Source organism: Jaculus jaculus, chromosome 8 (genome assembly GCF_020740685.1).
Source record: "Jaculus jaculus isolate mJacJac1 chromosome 8, mJacJac1.mat.Y.cur, whole genome shotgun sequence".
Classification (NCBI taxonomy): Eukaryota; Metazoa; Chordata; class Mammalia; order Rodentia; family Dipodidae; genus Jaculus; species Jaculus jaculus.
In genome coordinates, this window is record NC_059109.1 from 69,931,594 (window position 1) to 69,943,155 (window position 11,562).

Here is an 11,562-nt window from a genome sequence, read left to right on the forward strand (position 1 = left end):
AGGTTGACTGTGTGCCACTCTTGAGTGTCAGTCATGTCAGCTCATCATTATCCCAAATGAAAGCTGTCATCTTTGTCTCAGAGTGGTTTATGTGGTCTCCTGAACCTTATACTTCACCACAGAAATGTTTGCTCAACCATGTTTATAGCTGCACAATTCATAATAGCTAAGACCTGTAATCAACCCAGGTGCCCATAATTGGATGAATGAATAACAAAGTTGTGGTACATTTACAAGAAGGAATTGTACTTAGTAATAAGAAAAAAAATACAAGGAAATTTGTGGGAAAATGGATGGACTTATAACAGATCATACTCAGCAAGCACATGCAATCACAGAAAGACAAATGTTGCATGTTTCCACTCATCTGCAGTTCCTAGCCTGGATCAGCTTAAGTTGTTGGCATACTGTATAGGCAACTCAAAGCCCAGGCAATAGAGATGGAAGGTTTTGTTGGGAGGGGAAGGGGAGGTTGGGGAGAAATAAACACAAAACTAAACCCAAAATGATCTGGTACCATATAAACCTTTCTCCTTTAAGATAGACTAAAAGATTTAACCCTCAACAGGAGCATGGTGGGAATGTCTTGAAAGGAAGGACTTGGATGAAGCCTAACCTTAAAATATTTGGCTCTGACCTATAACTCCCAATACCAGAAATCAGTTACTACCCATATTGAACTGTTGATCAGAAAACTATGAGTTCTATAAAACAAGACATGCTTCTTTCCAAGCCCTTAATTACCTACCTGAGGTAAAAATAAATAAATAAATAAATAATACCCAATTGCTGAAGACACCATATGCTGCTGACAAGATATACAAACCAGTACAGTGGTGGCACACAGCCTTGGTGTGTAACCAATGGCTTTCTGATTGGCTAAGAGATCTAGTCAGTGGAAAGGAACCTATAGCTAGGCTGCAAACCAGGCCAGAATCCTATGGATACACAGATTATGGTCTTCAATGACAAACTCCCACTTTGGATAAAAGAGGGCCTACATCCACAATATCTCCCTAAATTAACAATGCTTATTGCGTTTAACCTATGCTGACCTGAGGAGATAAATAACCCTTCACATTTCAGCCAAGGCCCAGGTGAAACCACAGAGCTGGTGGGGAGATGAGCAAGAGTGCTGCTTTCATGGTGAGCCTGATTATCAATACCAGAGTAAAGGAGACAGACACTGAGGATACTCAACACTTAACAAAGCAGAAATCCAGAGACTCCTGAGAGTTCATCATTGAAATAGACTTAAAACACACCCACCAAGGCTCAGGTAATTTTGCAGAAATGGGGATGGAAATATTACAAGAGCCAGAGGTTGCCCTCCCTGCAATAACTGACTGCTGCTCCCACAATTCATAAACAACAATGCCATAGGGAATATCAGCAACCCCACTGAGGAAGTGAATAGGTCCCTCACCAGAATGGGGACAAATGGGGAGGGAAAAGATGGCACAACCACATGATGCATCCATTACAGGAATGTGCTTTGTTAATTGTTTTAAAGCCTTCTCCCACTACAGTAGCTACAACTGCTGCTGGAATTGTCTTAACCACCTCAGTTGTGTGCTTTGTCAGACCATTGGCCTCCATCACCACAGAGGTCAAAGCTTCTGCCTCCAAATGTCCTCTCTTCAGTGGGCCACAATTTGAAGACTGATTATTGTAATTACCAAAATTAGTTTCTAATGTAAGAGACTCAGGAGAAAGCTAGCTTCTTTTGGGCAGTTAGGGACAGAAACCCAAATAGAGAACCAGTGCCACCTGCCTTGCAAGAAATGAAACTTGTATCTGATCAAGACTCAGCTCCAATACCCCCTGCTGCCCACAGTGCAGCATGCTGCCAAGATGAGTGGCCTTCACTACACAGGTGGGCTGGCCATGGAGCCTGCCCCTCAACTCTACAAACTATTTGGTTCTTCTCTCACATACCTGAATCTGATGAAAGAATCCATTTTCAATCAACTCTAGAGACCTGTCCATGCTGTTTCCTGACTACTCTTTCTGCCTCTCTTCACTCTAGTCACAGGGATATATATGAGTCTTCCCTCCCCCCAGTCTGGCTGGGCAGGGGTGTGGGGGAGAGGCAAGGGAGGAGATCAGAGCACTGTTTCCTGGTTGAGGTAATTTTCTGCTTGCCTCTGCTTTATACTTTAGGGAAACCTCTCATATTAGTTACATGTGTCATTTTCCTCTGATCTCTGAATTCACCATGTGTATTTCCAGAAACTTTTCACTGGTTAGAGTTATCAGACTTGGAGATTTGTCACTGGCTAGAGTTGTCAGACTTGGAGTTACAGAGTTGGTTTGTCCTATTTGTTTTAAATCTTGTATTGCTTGAATATTTCTTTGCTATGCCCAATGCCATCTTTTGCAGTGTGAATATTTTTTCTGTGTCATTATGGGTATTTTTGTATTATGGCTCAGTTAAAAGACCTTGGATTACAGGAATGTTTGAACATCACTGGGATTTATAAAAAACTATGGGGACTTTTAAAATCAATCTAAATGCATTGCACCTTGTGTCATATATATTTATCAGTTTATGGGGTTCAGGGGCAGAATGTGATGGTTCAATTCAGCTGTCCTTTGTAAACTTATGTGTTCTGAATGCTTAAGTTCCCAGCTGGTGATAGTTTGAGACCTGGATCCTCCTAGAAGTGAAGTATATTGTTGGGTGTGGGCTTATAGGTATTACAGCCAGCTTCCCCTTGCCAGTGTTTTATCAGATGTTGGCCAGAAGATGACGTCCACCTTCTGCTGATGCCATTGTTTTCTCTTGCCGTCACATAGTTTCCCTCCCTTCTGTAAGCCAGACCCTTTCCTCCACCAAGCTGCTCTTCTTTGGGTTTTTCTGTCAGCACTGTGAACCTGACTGCAACAATAAACTAGGCCTTACATTCTAGATCTGCCATGTGGGTGTTTTGCTTTAAACTCATGGTCTGCTAACTGTAATTTCTCTGATCTCAGAGTAACTATGAGTATAACTCTTTACACTGTTCAAAAGAATCTCTCTGGACTCTCTTCATCCACCATCAAGGAACTTTTACAGTGAAGTGGGCACCTTGTCTTTGAAAAGTTTCTCTTGACACAACAACTCTTCAACCTACCCTGTGTGGACTTGCAGTCATGGCTGTGTCCACCTTTTCCTAAGAGGCATGTGGGACAAATCCAAAGCCGCTGAAGCACTTGATCTCTCCAAGGTATGGGGGAGGTGGCCGCCCTGGGATGCACAGCAGATGGCAGATCTTGCCTCCTCAGGCCGTGTCATGCACCTGTGTCAGAGTCCCTGCCTGCAGGAGAGGGCTGCCCAGCTGAAGCTCCCACAGGCTCACCTGGGGCCTCTGTGGGGCTGGGAGTCGTTGTGGGGCCTGGGAGCCTCCAGGTTGCCTTGAGGCCTCAGTTGATGTCTTTCCACTCAGGCACCTTTACCTCTAGTTGGAGTTCTGCTTCTTGACCACAAGTCGGGGTGTGCATGCTCAGGCTGCCCTATTCCACAGACCTTCCCGGAGGCCTGCAGTATACCCTGTCACCTTGTGGCTGAAACAGGCTGTAGGCCCGCCAGGTTTCTTTGTATATTACTGTTGCCTCCAGACTGCCCCCGTGCACAGGCCTGAGTCCCCTGCTCCCCAGCAGGCTGTGGGACCCGCATTCCAGGCTGAGTGGCCATGTGCTCCCTCTTCGCCTCCTGCCTCTACCTGAGACAGCCTCTAGCTCAGACCAATCAGCTGTCTCTCTAGCTCACCTGAGCCAAAAGGTGAAACCAACCATAATAAGGTTATAAATAGATGTGTGCTAGGGTACATGTCTCTCTCTGGACTTCCTGACCACTTGTGAACCTACAAGTTCTAGTGAGTTGCCCCTCTTCTCCGCCAGGCTGGGCTGTGATGAGGGGAGGACCACCTGACACCTATCACCCACATGCGCTCCTTATTCCCTCCTCTTGTAATTTCCTGCCCTATGGTTTTTCCAAGCCCACCACATGGGCTTTTAGACCATGTGGGTGTATTCATTTTCCTTCTTTTGGTTCTGTACTTCTCTAAATAAATATAATAATTTAATAATTGAAATAGTTAATGCCATTCTGTCCTCACTAGGCCCTCCATTTACTGCGGGAATAAAATAGCTGAGTTAAAACTTTCTTGCCTGCTAGGGCACCTTTCAGTTCCTAACTCTCTAACTCCCCAGGAAGGTTGTGTCTGCATTGTTAACGTTCTCAGGGCTTCCCATGGCACCAAGCGTGACTCAGGTGTATAAACTCGAGATAACTACAGAGTACAAATTGACCCAGGTGTGTAAACTCAAGGTAATTCCAGGATATGGAGTGGAACAATGCCTGCAGTTCTGAAGGTAAACTGACTTACAACTGGTACAGATATCTTTGTAGTTTTTATGGTCTTCTGCCTTTAAAAACTCTGTGCCCCTGGGCTACTGCACTGAGAGCATTTCTGGAGTGACCCCTTCTCAGTCTCTGGATGAATAAAAAAGACTCTCAACTGGCTGCAAAAATATGGTGGTCTTTACCTTTTGTGAACTGTGATATAATTATCCTTCTCAGTTTGGTTTTCACAATTCTTTGGTTAAATACAAGCACAAACCCAAGGTTTGGGGTTCAAGGGCTTTTCCTGAACCCCTAATACCCCATTTCATCATCGAAGGGAGTTTGCCTCCCAAGTGCTCAGATGATGCATGGCCAAAAGCCAAAAATTAGGAGTTCCAGCCCAAAATTAGGAGTTCCCAGTAAGAATTTTCACATCCCAGCTATGGAATGTTACCAGCTGACACCATAGAGGTACCACCCCTCCCCCATGCCACCCAAGTCTTTGAACAGGACTCAACAATGATCCCCCATGATTTCAGTGGCCCAGATATGTATGACAGAGGCCACAAGCACTGAGGCTGGTGGGTGGCTGCCTGGCTTGCCCTCTTTCCTCGAACCCACATCCACTACTCTCAACTGCTGCCAGATGGAACTGTTCTGTATGGTGAGTTCATACACTACCTGCACCATCCCTACTTAGGTGGAGGACATCCAATTCCACTACATAATAACAATCCCCCCCCCCCACACCATGTGTTTTATCTCACTCCTCTTGTGCTCTTATGGCCTTATTTGCAATCCATAATCTTAGAGGTTGCAAAAACAACACTAAGTGGCATGTTCTTCCTTTCCCATTGCATCAAAAACCTGTATGTACCTGATAGGAGGAGTGATGCAGCTATTTGCAGGGGGGCTCTCATGCTCCTGTCAGTAACCCCTCATCCATGCTCAGTAGCTAAGGCAAATAAGCTCCAATGCTTTATCCAGTTGGAAAAAATAATACAATTCAATAGCTTTCAGTGTATTTGCACAATGTCCACCAACACAAATGAATTGGAACATTTTCATTATTTCAAAAAGACACTTTATACCCTAAGCTATCATCCCCCAATTTCTCATCTCAGCATAAATAGCCATTAATAAATCCTTTCTACCTAAAGATTTGCTCTTGAACATTTTATATAATGGAATAGTATCAAAAGTGATCATTTGTGACTGACTTCTTTCACTTAATATATTTCAAGATTTATGTTACAGAAAGTATCAGTACTTAATTTTTATTGACAGATAACCTGCCATGCCAGGAACAGACCATATTACATTTATCTATTGATCACCTGATGGACATTTGTTTCTACTTTTTTAATATTGTAAGCAATGGTATTATAAACATTTCAGTACACATTTTGTTGTTTTCATTTCTCTTGGGTGCATCCCTAGAATGCAACTGCAGGAAATAACTATCTATTGGAAAACATATTTTCCAAGCTGGTTGTACTATCTGATATGCCTATCAACAATGAAAAAGAGTTCCAGTTTTTCTTCAAGCTTGGCACCACATTGTATATTTTTGTTTTGTTTTATTTTTGAGACAGTGTATAGTATAGCCAAGGCTGGTTTCCAATTTTCTGTGTAGCCAAAATGACCTTGAATTTCTGGTCTTCCTGCCCTTATCTCCCATGTGCTGGTATTGAAGGTGTACACTACCATGCCTGGTTTATGTGGTGCTGGGGATCAAGTGTGAGGCTTCATGTACACTAGGCAAATCCTCTACCAACTGGGCTACATCTGCAGTTCTTATTATAAGATATTAAAATTATAGCTTGTAGGGTAGAGATGAGTCATCTATTAAGGATGATTGCTTGGAAAACCTGACAGCCAGGGTTTGATTCCCCAGTATCCATGTAGAGTCACATACAAAATAGTCTATGAGCTGTCTAGAGCAGGTCTAGAGCACCTACAGCAGGAGGCCTTGGCATGCCCATTCATTCTCACTCTCTCTCCTTCTCTTTCTTTCTCCCAGTCAAGTAGATATATATTTTTTTAATGACAGCTATCAATCATGCAGGTGTTGGGTAATTTTATGTGCTTATTGATAATTGTATGCTTCTTTGTAGAACTGTCCTGATTTCTTGATTTTTTGTTTGTTTGTTTATTTATTCAAGGTAGGGTCTCATTTGCTCTATCCCAGACTGACCTAGAAGTCACTATGTAATTTCAGACTGGTCTTGAACTCTCAGTGATCCTTCTACCTCAGCCTCCTGAGTACTGGGATTAAAGGCATGTTCCACCATGCCCGCCTCTTACTCTTTTTTAAATTTGGGTTGTTTAGGGGCTGGGGAAATGACTCAGCAGTTAAAGTTCACTTGCTCTGCAAGCCTGTCAACCTGTGTTTGAATCTCCAAACCAGATAAAAAGTGGTTAATGTGTCCTTAATCAGATTGCCCACATAGCAATGTGAGGCAGGGTTAGAAAAATCCAGAAATTTGTGGGCCAGCCTGTCTAGACTTGCTGTGGCAAAACAAAAGACCCTGTCTCAGACAAGGTGGAAGGAGAGGACCAACATCCTGAGGTTGCTCTCTGACTTATACATGTGTACTGTGGCACATGCATGTCCAAATACACAGACAACATACACACATATAATTGGTTATTTAGACCTAGGAATATTTCTCAGTGGTAAAGAGTTTCCTTAGCATGCACAAAGCCCTAGGTTCTATCCTCAGGAATAAAATAAATAAATAAATTCAGCTTCAAGCTACACATGCTAATACACACCTATAATCCCAGCACTTAGAAGGCTGAGGGGGGATGATGAAGAATTTGAAGCCAACCTTGGGTACCATACCAAGGCACTGTCTCAAAAACTCTTATTTATTTTATTATTTATTATTTTATTATTATTTAAAATTTATTATTATTTTAAATTAGTTTATTATCATTATTTAATTTATTTATTTGTAAGAAAAGAGAGAGAATAGATGCACCAGAGCCTTCAGCTGCTGCAAATGAACTCCAGATGCATGCACCACTGCATCTGGCTTTACATGGGTACTAGGGAGTTGAAGCTGGGTCATTAGGCTTTGCAGACAAGCACCTTAACCACTAAGCCATCTCTCCAGCCCCAGAACTCTTCTCTTTAAGGCCCTGTGTATACTAAGCACATGCTCTGCCACTGAACTTACTCCCAGTCCTAGAATTATTACTTCTTTTTTCTGACAGGGTGTCATGTATTTCAGGCTAGCAGCCTGCAACCTACTATATAGCTAAGGCTGGCTTGATGCATTTTGAGTTAATTTTTATACATGCTTAGAGTCAGGGGTTCAAATTCATTCTTTTACATATGAGTATCTAATTGCTTAAATTATTCCAAAACAGGATTTTTTTGTCCCACTGAAATGCTTGGTAGTCTGTTAATCATCTGACCATAGATGTTTATTTCCAGATTCACAATTCAGTTCATCTATCTATATTTACCCTTATGTCAATTCCACACTGTCTTAATCACTGGTTTTGTGGTAAATATATTTTGAAATTGGGATATATGATCCTTTCAGGATCATTGATCCTGATATCTTATTTATTAACTGTTTTTGTTTTTTTAAAGCTTTAATTCATGTTTTAGATAGATTTATCACTGGATTCCCCCACCATAATCATTAGGAGTTGAGAATCCAGGTACAGTGCATCACACCTATAAACCAGCATTCGGGAGGCTAAGGTACAAGGATCTCTGTGAGTTGAAGGCCAGCCTAGGCTACAGAGTGAGTTCTAGATCAGCTTAGGCTAGAATGATATCCTGCCTCAAAACAAACCAAAAACAAAATACACATTGATGATTATTAAGTCCACCACTACTTTGATGACAAATAAGATTCCAGGTTCACCTTTCCAGGTCCCATAAGTTTCCTTTAAATTTCACAATCTAGTAAGCCTTTGTTTGTATTTCTACTGACCACAGCAATGCCCAACCATAACTCGGGAATCTAGGCATCCAAATCCAGGGTATCAGGCTTGTGCTGCTACTGTGTTACTCAGTAAGCCATCTCCCCAAACTATTTTCTACTTTTTAGACAGGAATTCATATAGTCCAGGCTGGTCACAAACTTGGAGATGCCCCTAAACACCTGCTCTTCTTTGTCTCCACAGCACTAGGATTACAAATCTGTTCAGCCACGTTGGGCTTTGAAACTGTTTTTTGAAACATATGAACTTATTTTGTGAGGGCTTTGGGGTTAATGAGTTTATTATCTATACTGGAATATTTATAGGATTAGTTGGTTTTCTTATTTTCTTTGATTTTTTTTTTTTTTTTTGAGACAAGATATCATGTAGCCAAAGCTGGTCGTAAACTCACTAAATAGCCAAAGATGGAGTTGAATCTTGATCTTCATGCCTCTACATCCCCAGTTCAGGGTTTATAAGAGTGTGCCACAGCTTGTTATTTGGTTTTTCATTTATTCCTTTGTAAGCATTTCTTCTTTAATCTAGGTTAAAACACACACACACACACACACACACACACACACACACACACACAGACATATAATGTTGAATATATAGTTCAATTTTAGAATGTTTGGTTAGAAAGAATACACACACACTCACACATATAATGTTGGAGATATAGTTCAATTTTAGAATTCTTGGTTAGAATGCTGTAAGCCTTATGTTGAATCCTCCACACTTCTCAAAATAATTAGTGCAGTGTGGTGTCACACACTATAATCCCGGAACTCAGATGCTGAGGCAGGACAATTATTGCAAGTTGAAGACTAGCCTGTTCTACAGGAAAAATTCCAGGCCAGCATGGGCTATATGTTGTTAGCCTACCTCAAAACCAAAAAAAAAAAAAAAAAGAAAGAAAGAAAGAAAGAAAGAAAGAAAGAAAGAAAGAAAGAAAGAAAGAAAGAAAGAAAAAGAAGGAAGGAAGGAAAGAGAGAAAGAAAGAAAAAACAAGGTGCTGGGCAGATGGCTCAGCAGTTAAAGGGGCTTGCTTGCAAAGCCTTCTGGCCTGGGTTTAATTCTCCAGCCACCTACATAAAACTGGAAAGTCATTCATTTGCAGCAGTATGAGACCTTTGTGCACGTATGCATGTGCACACATGTGTGCACACATACACACAAGCTGTAGAGTTTGGCATAAATACATGTGTAGCAGTGTCAACATTCATAACTAGAACATACAAGTATTTCATAACTTGTTGGGGAAATTGCCAAGATATTTTATATGTCTGTGGTAGAGAACTTGAAAGCATAGAGATTGTTTTCACAGGAATGGCCACCTTTCATTAGATAACCTAAAACCAGTATTCAGTATGTAACATATCTTATATCGACCCCTATGGAAATCCTTTGAAAATTGTATGACTAATTTACAAACAAAGGAACACAGACTTAAATAAAGACACTCTGTCCATGCTTTCTTCCTCTCCTCCTGATGTACAAATGCTTGTACATCAGCCCCCCCCCCCATTGTAAGTTGTGTGTTTTCGCATAAATCTGTTGTGCCCACAAGAATACTTTTATATGCTTTTTTATTTTCTTGATTTTTTTTTATTTTTGGAGATAGGGTTTCACTGTAGTCAAGGCTGACATGGAATTCACTATGTAATCTCAGGTGTCCTTGAACTCATGGTGATCCTCCTACCTCTGCCTCCCAAGTGCTGGGATTAAAGGTGTGTGCCACCATACCTGGCTCACTTTTTCTTATTTTTTCATATGTGCCAATAAAAATAAGCAAGTTAGCTGAAGACAAGTGAACTTAAAGCCCTGTCAGTGTTCAGAATCTTCTGTCATAAGCATAGGTCAGTGGATCTCAGATAAACTTCTTAGACAAGAATCAGCCAGGAATTTGTTAGAAATGAAAATTATTGTCCCCATTCTGAGGTTGCATTTGTAGACTGAGATCCAGTAGAGTTAACATCCAGGAATTTGTGTTGTAATAGGCCCTTCTTATTCAGACGTGTACTAAAGTCTAAGAACCATCCCTCAAGGAGAAGGTATCTAACAGTTTAATAAAGACAGAATGGTTGACTCAGCATAATGCTTAATAATGTCATTTGTTTCATTTACAGTATCCTTTCCCAAATAAAAAATTCATGTAATAGAATATATAGTATGATTTTCCTATTTTAAAAATTAATTCAAAGCAATTAACTATTTCTTCAATCAATGAGACCTACATTAGTAATTTTACAATCAATAAGAAGATCCAGTGAACAAAATTCTTTGATTATATTTATGGAGGAAACAAGTTCAAGAGAAGCAAATGCTACAGTTACCATAAAGCTTAATTTTCACTGGGATTCTGGATCTGTGGCTCAATTGCCATCTCATTTCCTTGAGACTCCAAGAAGGTTGCAGTTAAACTGACAGTAACAGGAAAGACAAACTAGAAATGATTACTGGGATGTCTTTTTAACCATTGGAAAATGTAAAATCACTTCTCTATGAATTCAGATTATTTCAATTTCAAAATCAAATCTACTGTCATCAGAAATTATATATAATTATATATAATTATAATTATATAATTATATATCATATATATATAATTATATATAGTTATAAATAACATATAATTTTATATATATATATATATGATTCTAAATTTTTCTATACTCAAATTATTTTTTTCCTAAGCAATTACTTTTCTTCTGTTGCCTGTTACTGAGTTAAAAAAAAATAGCTACAGCCATTTCTTTTCTTCTATATAAACCTTCTGTTTTTCTAGCTGTATATTTAAAAGGTCCTCTGAGAGTTTGACATAATAGTTTGAGATATTTCAATGCTTGACTTACGTAGTATTAAGAATGAAAAAGCCTCAGAAATATTTTTATATGTTATAAATAAATAATAATCAGATTTGCTTTTTTGATTCCAGTTTCCCCTTTTCAAAAACTAAGAATTACTCTGTTGCTAAGTTTATCTTATTTTTTCATTTTCCTGATCTTATTGTTTTGCTTTTGAATGGTCTAAAGATTCTGCTAATAGCATAGAAAATTTAGCAGCAAGAGCCTGAATTCAATATGGATTGTGGGGTAAGATGGACAATTAAATCAAATTATCTAACCCTGTTATGGGGTCTGGTGTCCCACAAGTAAGACCTTCAACTCATGGAATGTGAGGCAAAGTTTTATTGGATAAAAAAGAAAACAAAAAGAAGGCCTGGTATACCAAATCTGCCTCAGAGGGAATCTCAGGAGGGTGGCCTTGAACTGTTCAGTGTCAGC